The 8,207-nt window shown below is 44.3% G+C and overlaps 2 non-coding genes across 2 annotated transcripts; both read right to left on the bottom strand.

The window, feature by feature from the left end:
• Positions 1-7,340: 7,340 nt before the first annotated feature.
• Positions 7,341-7,415, bottom strand: TRNAP-UGG (transfer RNA proline (anticodon UGG)). Its single transcript has one exon. It is a non-coding gene; the product is annotated as a tRNA-Pro (tRNA).
• A 376-nt stretch (positions 7,416-7,791) lies between these two features.
• TRNAF-GAA (transfer RNA phenylalanine (anticodon GAA)) lies at positions 7,792-7,865 on the bottom strand. The gene has a single exon. It is a non-coding gene; the product is annotated as a tRNA-Phe (tRNA).
• Between the last annotated feature and the right edge of the window lie 342 nt (positions 7,866-8,207).

Below are 8,207 nucleotides of genomic sequence, written 5' to 3'. Positions count from 1 at the left end.
TCCCGCTGCTATCCGCGAGCTCCCCTTATTAGTCTACTAGAGCCTTAGGGAGCTCTCCAAGGTCAAACTCAGCACGAGCACGAACATATGTTTCTTCATCCATTTTCTTGCTGACCCCCAATTTGAAATAATAGTTTACAGCTGGTTTAAGCCGTGCCCTTATTTATTTTTTCTTGATTAGGGAATTATCGTCAGCGGGGACCGGGACCCTCCATAAGAATCTCTAGATTAAGAAGAGCCTCTAGGGAATAGATTCTCCTCTTCTAAAAGAAAAGTACTGCTTCTCCAAGCTTAGATAGAGCCCAAGCAAGCTTCGACCCAAGCCCCTTTCTGATCAAGACCCTTTTCTTTAGAGTTACTCGGTTTTCTCTGGAGATCGAAGAGCAGCGGGAGCGGGCATCTCAGCGCTGAGAGATCGAATTGAATGATCCGATTTTTCTTTATTCCTTCTAACTTTACTCATTCGTACGAATAAGAAGAGTGAGACCAACTAGTATTATATTTCCTGTTCGGGAGATAACCCTAATCCAAATCTATTCCCGTCCCGGGGATTTACTTTCTCTGAATACTCATAAGTCCACAAAACCATTGACCTTCTTTCCTTTCTAGGCTTTCGGCCAAGGCGGTTTTTTTGCTGCCAATTCGAGACCAAGCTTCGACTGCTGCTATCGGTTTCGCTGCTGTCGCTCCTGTCTTTCTTTTTGGTCTCGCGTCTTCGAACCTACCGTAACTTGTTATTGCTAGTAGAGTGACTTCGTTCCTGGCCTACTCGTCGTTGGGCCTTGGCCTTGCTTGTTGGCTTTCTAGCTGCTCACTCAGTCCCTTGCTTCTTTGCTATTTTAGCTCTCCTTTCAGTCTCACTTACTGTACCGATAGGTAATATTTTTCTTTCTTTCCATCTCCGATAAAGGAAAAATAGTGAGTTCGAGTTCATGGACCGGACTGGTACCCGCCCCGCAGGGGGACCCCCGGAGAAGCGGAGTGAGTGACTCATGGGTATGGGGCACGAACGGGCCTTTGACGTAGGGTGAGCGAGTGGTTATATGGTCTACGATTAGCCCCGTACTCCAAAAAAGGAAGGGGCTTCAGTAGTAGACATAATATAAGCACCAGGAGAGCTCACCCCCAGATAGACTTGCCTCCCGCCCCCGCCATTTCGGATTCAGGAAGGAATGGAATAGAGGGGTGAACTTTTGACTTTTATATGTAGTCTTTCTTTTCTCTATAGTAAGTAAATAGTAGTATACTCTTTCTAGTAGCATATCTCTGTATAGTTCGTTGCTAGTAGTTTCTAGTTCTATACTATACTTATACCTTTTCTTTTCTGTCTTATAGTACAATTGTAAACAGAGCCACCAATTTTCTCTTGTGTTTATACGCCCAGGTTTTTCAGATCTGTACCTATAGGTGCAGGAGATTGAAATCCTGAGAAAGATTACCGGTAGGTCGAGAACGTAGTTGCTCTCGCTCCTTATCCTATTCTGCTTTCTCCCCTAACCCTGATTCTACGGCCGATTTCACTAAGGAAAATCCTATTTTCTCACCATCCCACGGGTATGGAGAAGCAGTAGCAGGCCAGGCACTGGTCTTTCTTTCTATCTTCTGGCTGTTCCCAGAAGGAATTTCCGAGCTTTTGAAATAATAGCTGTGGCACTCTCTTTCTTCCATAGAGAAGGAACTTATCCTTAGACTTTTGGAGCTTTGGCTTAGGTTTGGACCTGTACTAGTCCGAGAAGTGAGAGCACCAGGTTGGAAGATGCTGGTTCGAGAGGACCTGGAAGAATGCTAGTAAGAAGGAGGCTAGTTTGCTAGGTTGTAGATCTTCTCCCTTATTCTTTATAGAGGAATCCCCTAAATTCAAATAAGATCTTTCTCTGCGTCGTCAAAAGCCTAATTGAGACAAATCAGCTCTTACAGTTCTCCGGTCTTTGCTCTTGAAGATCCGCTCTTGCTTGAGAACCTCTATCTCTTTCTTCAAAGCCTCATTCGAAGCCAGTCAGTCTTACAGTATATTACCCGCAAGTTCATCTTCTTTGATTGCATTAATTTCCTATCCTTCCCGCTCTAGTTCGACTAGCTTTCCTTTCACATGGTTCAGTCTTGGTGTGAACAAAAGGCGTAAGCGCAGTTGTTAGAATTTCATCCGCATCTGGCGTTCAGCTCTCTCCTCGCCTTATGCTTTGGTTTGAATTAGCTGCTTAGTGCTTGGGCAATTAGCTTAGTTAGTGCTTGAGTGCTTGGGCTAAGGCCAATGACGCAGCACTCACATTGTCACACCAAATGGTTGAAGGTTGCCGAGAGAACAGACTCAGTTCAGTCAATAGAGAGCGAAGCCACACAAGTTCAGATGCAGTGTGAGCCAAGGAACGATACTCAGACTCAGCACTTGATCGTGCCACGACGTGCTCTTTCTTGGAAGACCACGAAATCAGGGAATCACCAAAGAACACCAAATATCCCCCCGTTGATCGCTTATCATCAGGGCGTCTGGGCAAGCTGCCCACCCAGTCGGCATCGGGCGACTAAATCAAGGTAATCTGAGCACTTAATGTGCAGAGCTAGATTAGTTGTCCCTTTGAGATACCGAAGTAGATCTTTGACTGCTTGCCATTGTAGTTCTGTTGGTGCCGCAAGGAATTGACTGAGTTTACTGACAGAAAATGCAATGTCTGGCCTTGTGTTTGCCAAATACTGGAGTGGAGTGCTCCTACTATTCTTCTATAAGAAACTGGATTGGTGTATGGTGCACTATCCATTTTGAAAGAGATCGACCCGGGACCATTGGCGTAGTGCAGGCAGGGAGACACATGAAAGATGCTCCATCGATCTAAGAGATCATTAATATACTTCCTCTGATTTAAATAAAACCCAGTTGAATCTCGTGAAATCTCAATCCCTAGGAAGTAATGTACTGGGCCTAGGTCTTTGAGAGAGAAGAGATCATTAAGCTTAGTAACAAAGAGATTCATGCTTCTGTGATTATTTCCAGTAAGAAAGATGTCATATACATAGATGAGCACAAGTCAAATCTTATCATGATTTTAAAAGTAAAACAGATAGGTATCACTCTTACTGTTCTGAAACTTCCAATGTACGCAGGCGATCAAACCACGCTCTCGGCGCTTGTTTTAGTCCATACAAGGCTTTTGTCAATTTGCACACATGTTGAGGCCGTTTCGGATCCACAAAGCCTGAAGGCTGAGGCATAAACACTGTCCCCTACTATGAGCAGGCAAATGCCCATTGTTGAAGGCATTGTTGACATCTAATTGCCTTACATCCCACTTACGTGAAGCTGCCAGAGCCGCGAATTGTAGTTGGCTTAATTACTGGGCGTCTCATCATAGTCAACTCCAGGTTCTTGTAAGTATCCCTTTGCAACTAGTCGTGCTTTGTACTTATTTATTGAATCATCTGGATTTCACTTTGGCTTGAGTATCCATCTACATTCCACAACATTTTGTGAAGGGTGATATGGAACCTTTTATGACGAACTAGAGCAGAGTACTCCTCTTCTATCGAATAAGGCTCGTTTCCAGTGATCTAGCTTCAATGCTTCTTGCACTGTTCTGGGTGCTGTTCTGAGATGAAGCGGATCATATGCAGCAAGACCCACAAACGGTCGTTTGGGTTTAAAGATTCCAAGTTTCCCTCTGGTAACCATTTGATGTTGATTCTGAGTAGTGGGTTTAATTGAATGTTCAATGACAGCAGTTGAGGTTGGGCTTGGTGGCAAAGCACAGGATGCTGGAGGAGAAGATTGTGCAGATGGGCTTACGTCCACATGAGGCCCATCATATGAAGAAGTCTTTCTTTCTGCAGTTGGATCCGAAAGATGTGGCCCAAGATCAGATAAATGAAGTGCGTCGTTTTGATTATGAGTCTGATACATCTCGTTTTGAGGCGACGTCGTTTGCTCTGAAGAGCTAAGCTCTCCGTTTTAAGCAGGCCAGTCAGCTGGACTGATACCAGACAGAAAAAAAGTAGGGCATGACATTTCCAAGGGGTTGTAGCGGCGGCCTTTCCAATCCTTGAGTTCCCTAGAGCCGGAATGGAAATAAAATATAGGAGGATATAGCGTATAGAGAAGTACTCCACTACGTCGATCGAGCAATAGCGAGAGGAGAGGAAGAATCAACCTGAAGCGGAACGTGTGCCTACCGCTAATCCATCCAGTCGCTGCCCAAGGGCATCTCTCTCCCCCCTTCTTTTCTTAGAAAATCAACTAACTTTATCGGCCTCTTTGACTATACTAAGAAAAAAGAAAGAGAATTTTCCCATCATCCGGGTTCGAAAGGTTGGCTTGGCTCGCGGGTTCGACTTAGAGGGGGCAGAGCCCTATAAGATAACCCTTTCCTCTTACTTGACTGGCCTGGCCTTTATGCCGGAGCAGGAAATAAAGAAAAAGATTATCTCCCCAATCACACTGGAATGCTCACTTGTCCGCCTACCAATGATAGCCTTTCAAACCGAATTCCAATATTGATAGAAATGCGAAGGAGACCCACATGCCCACTTCTCCTTCCCCGCCCCATTTCTGGGACGGGCCTCGTTCTTATTTTAGGGCTCAAATAAAAACGACAAACCCCGCACAAAAGAGTAACATATCCTTTACATCATAGCATAGAAAGCAGTACCGTTGATCCCAGATCCCAATTGGTCTATCTACTACTAATTCGCCTTGCCCCTCCCACCGAGCAAAGTCGTGATCCATTTCTGCCTGTAGCCGAGGACGTTCGTTGTCACGAACCCGTCAAGAACCTTAGCACGTCCAGAATCTTCTTATTCGCTTGAATCTCGTTCAACTCATAAAGACGTACAATCAGCAAACCAGAGACCAAAGTAGGGCTCGACAAAACAGATGGGGTTCCTTTTTAGAGATTCTTATCAAACCAATATCTTTTTAAAATAGAAAGATTGTGGGCCATTTTGATCGAGATCCCTGGCTACTTTTCTGTAGATTTCAAGCTCTGCTCTATCAGTGTCTCCAGAGTGAAACCCCAACCTGTGTTGATCTTCTGCTTCCAAGTCGGCTCTGGTCTCGTCACAAAACTCTTTAATAGCAATATCGGGCGCTTCATACTGCGCATTACTCATGAGGTCAGGGTTTATTATTATTATTTTTTTCAAGAGTGAATAACATTCAGTTTGAATTTCCCGGATCTGCAGATCTCGGTTTTCGAATTCTAATCGAAGGTTATATTCCTTTTGGGAGTAACAGGCAGTCAGTTCCGCCTTGATGTCGGACCAGTATTGGCCCTTTTCTTTATCAAGCAGAAAAATGGAATTGGCATTTTCCATTCTAACGATCCTATTTCTTATAGAGCACTCTAAGCCTAGATTCGGAGTCACGTCCCAAGGTTCCGATATGACCTGTACCCCGAATGAATCCTCGGTACTGGCGGAAGAGGCTGCTGGGCTGGAAGGCCCTGGAAGAGTAAGCCCTTGGGGTTGGTTGACCTCAGGTTCCCCGTCATGCCCCACCGGGAATTCTTTACTTACTCCTTCGAAAAAAGAATAAGTTGGAGAATTTTGTTCTGGTGAGACTTTTAAAGTGAAAGTTGTAAAAATCAAAAAAAAAGAACCCATAAGAGTAAAAACCTTGAAACGCAGGAGATAGGAAAAAGAAAGAACTACGACATAAATTAGAACATAAAGAAGAGTCGCAGCGCCCTTCTTTCTCTTTGATAAATGATGGTAAAGGAGAGTGAAACTGAAAAAAAATACAAGAAAGATAAGCAGCAATGAGGGGATAGAAAATCCTTCTGATTCCAGAAAATGGGAAAATGATACGGCTAAAAAAACAATGAGAGCTCTAACTAAAAGTTTTGCAAAAATCATCTTCATTTCTTCTTTCTAATTCATGAACTTCAAGGCTGGTTCTGAACGCCGCGTAACATCATCTTCAACCAACCTCCACCATACCGGTGCGACCACTAAAGAATTGCTTATACACGCTTATATACGCTTACTAAAAGACTGACTTTCATTCATTAGGCCAGCGTGAAACTAAGAAAGAGAGATGTGCCTAAGGCGGCATGTAAGCAAACTGTGCACGCTAAGAGAAGAGGAGAGATGCTCGCAATTACTACCACAAGAAAGCCGCCCCCTATCTTCGAAAGGGGCCTGTCACTTCGTTCGTACCTTCTTGGCTTAGGCTTTCAACTGAACAACATGGCCTTGCCTAAAGTAAATGACAATTCACTGGAAGAAGATAATACCTTGTTAAGGGTAAGGCAATCCCTGTCATTCTGTATTTGATCATGATTTGTTGTGTATTTATGGTGAGCAGTAAGCAGCAGATCTTATTTAGTTGGAGGGCGTTTGTGTTTTCTCTATAAGAGTGTTAATTTTTTTAGGTGTATTTTTCCTGGTAGAGATAAATACACTAAGACATGCTCCCCTTTTCCGGAGAAAGAGCCCTTATTCGGATTCGAACCGATTAAGCCTATTTCTTAGGGCTTCAAGAGCGTGACTCTTATTTTTATTTATATAAAGAATTTTCAGTCTAGTTTGCCACAAGGCGTGCAAGCGAGGAGAGCTAGCCTATGTGGAGTCAAGCTGCAGGCACTCGACAACAACAAGAGAAAGGCCAGTCACAGAACACAAACCCAATCCAGCCGGAGAACCCATGCATTCAATTAGAAAAACCTTCCTGGTTCAAAGTCATGTAGGTGCGGTCGAGCGGAAAAAGCCCAAGAGCTTGGTACAGCAAGGTTGAATCTTATTTTATCAGTCAAGGTTTCAGGCGGAGCTGCAGTGAGCCAACATTGTATATCAAATGCCAATCCACATCTGAGATTCTCATTCTCGAACTCTATGTGGATGATCTTATTGTCACTGGCAGCAATGCTGCCTCTATTTCATCTTTCAAGCAAGATATGATGAGCAGCTTTCAGATGAGAGATTTGGGGTTGATGAATTACTTCCTAGGGATGGAAGCAGTGCTACCTCTGGCATTTTCATCTCTCAAGAGAAATATGCCAATAATCTGCTGAAGAAGTTCAACATGCAGAATTGCAAGGCTGGTCGTAGATCATGCTAACGCATTGGCCACACTAGCTTCCATGATTAGTAGAAGGTATTAATATCCGGCCAATAGAGATCGAAGTGAAAGAGGATCCTGCATACTGCAATCAAAGAAGGCCAACCTGTAGACAAATAAGATAAAAAAAGAAAACGATAGTGGCTAGGAATAGGAAAGGAATAGACCATCGTCGGAAAATCTTCAAACTTGTGTGATCGGAATAACATAGTCAAGTAAGCGCGATTTTTCCATTTTCATTTCCAAGAAAGGTTGCACTAAGTTACTTACGTTTGAGGCTGACTCCGACCCCACATCAAGGTGACAGGATTCGAACCTATGGCCCTCTGTACCCAAAACAGATGCGCTGACCAGACTGCGCTACACCTCGTCTCACCACCCCGGAGCATATAGATCCACCCGATCGATGAAGACTCAAACCGAACTCGCCCATCCTTTTGGGCACAGGGATGCGAGAACCAATCCGAATAATCAACCGCTTTTTTTAGAAAATCTGCCTCCAGCAAGACAAGATAGGGGGACGCCAAAAAGCCGTATAGTGCAGGAGCGCTCACATTTTTTGGTTTACTCTTTCACTTGAATTTTAAAATCCGGCTTGCTCCCGGCTAGCAAGAAAACTCAAAAGCTCCTCTCCTTATCAGTCGAGTGACTTCATACCTCTCCTTATCAGTCGAGCTCAATTACATCGATCCGTTAGCTTTAGGCTTTCGCGCTAGCGCGCTCATCCTTTTAAAGTTCCCTTCGCCCGCTTAGAAGTGGATTCGAACCACTGACACAAGGATTTTCAGTCCTTTGCTCTAACCAGCTGAGCTACCTGAACCACTTTCCTAAAGTCTGTTTTCTTCATCGAATAGCGCCCTACCTTACCACTTAACTAGTAAGGGAAAAGCCCTTGACTAAACTAATAAGAATATATAGGCTTTTTCGCTTGTTCGTCAAGCTTTCGAGCAGCTCTTTCAACTGCCGCCTAATCCCCCAACATGCTCAAGAACCGAGAGCCGTCCAGGGACTGGACGGCCGGAGGGAGCTTGCTTATAGAAAGAAGATAGGCAGAAAAACAAGGCGCAACGGGCTCTCTGCTCCTAGTCACTAAGTAGTGCTATTCGGGGGACTGGACTCCACCAAGAGGTTCTTTCTCTCACGTAATTTCGCCCGCCCCTTT

This window comes from Sesamum indicum, unplaced genomic scaffold (genome assembly GCF_026168435.1).
Source record: "Sesamum indicum cultivar Baizhima isolate 11 unplaced genomic scaffold, ASM2616843v1 HiC_scaffold_108, whole genome shotgun sequence".
Lineage (NCBI taxonomy): Eukaryota > Viridiplantae > Streptophyta > Magnoliopsida > Lamiales > Pedaliaceae > Sesamum > Sesamum indicum.
Note: the sequence above shows the minus strand (reverse complement) of the source record. Positions and strands in the feature narration are given on the sequence as shown.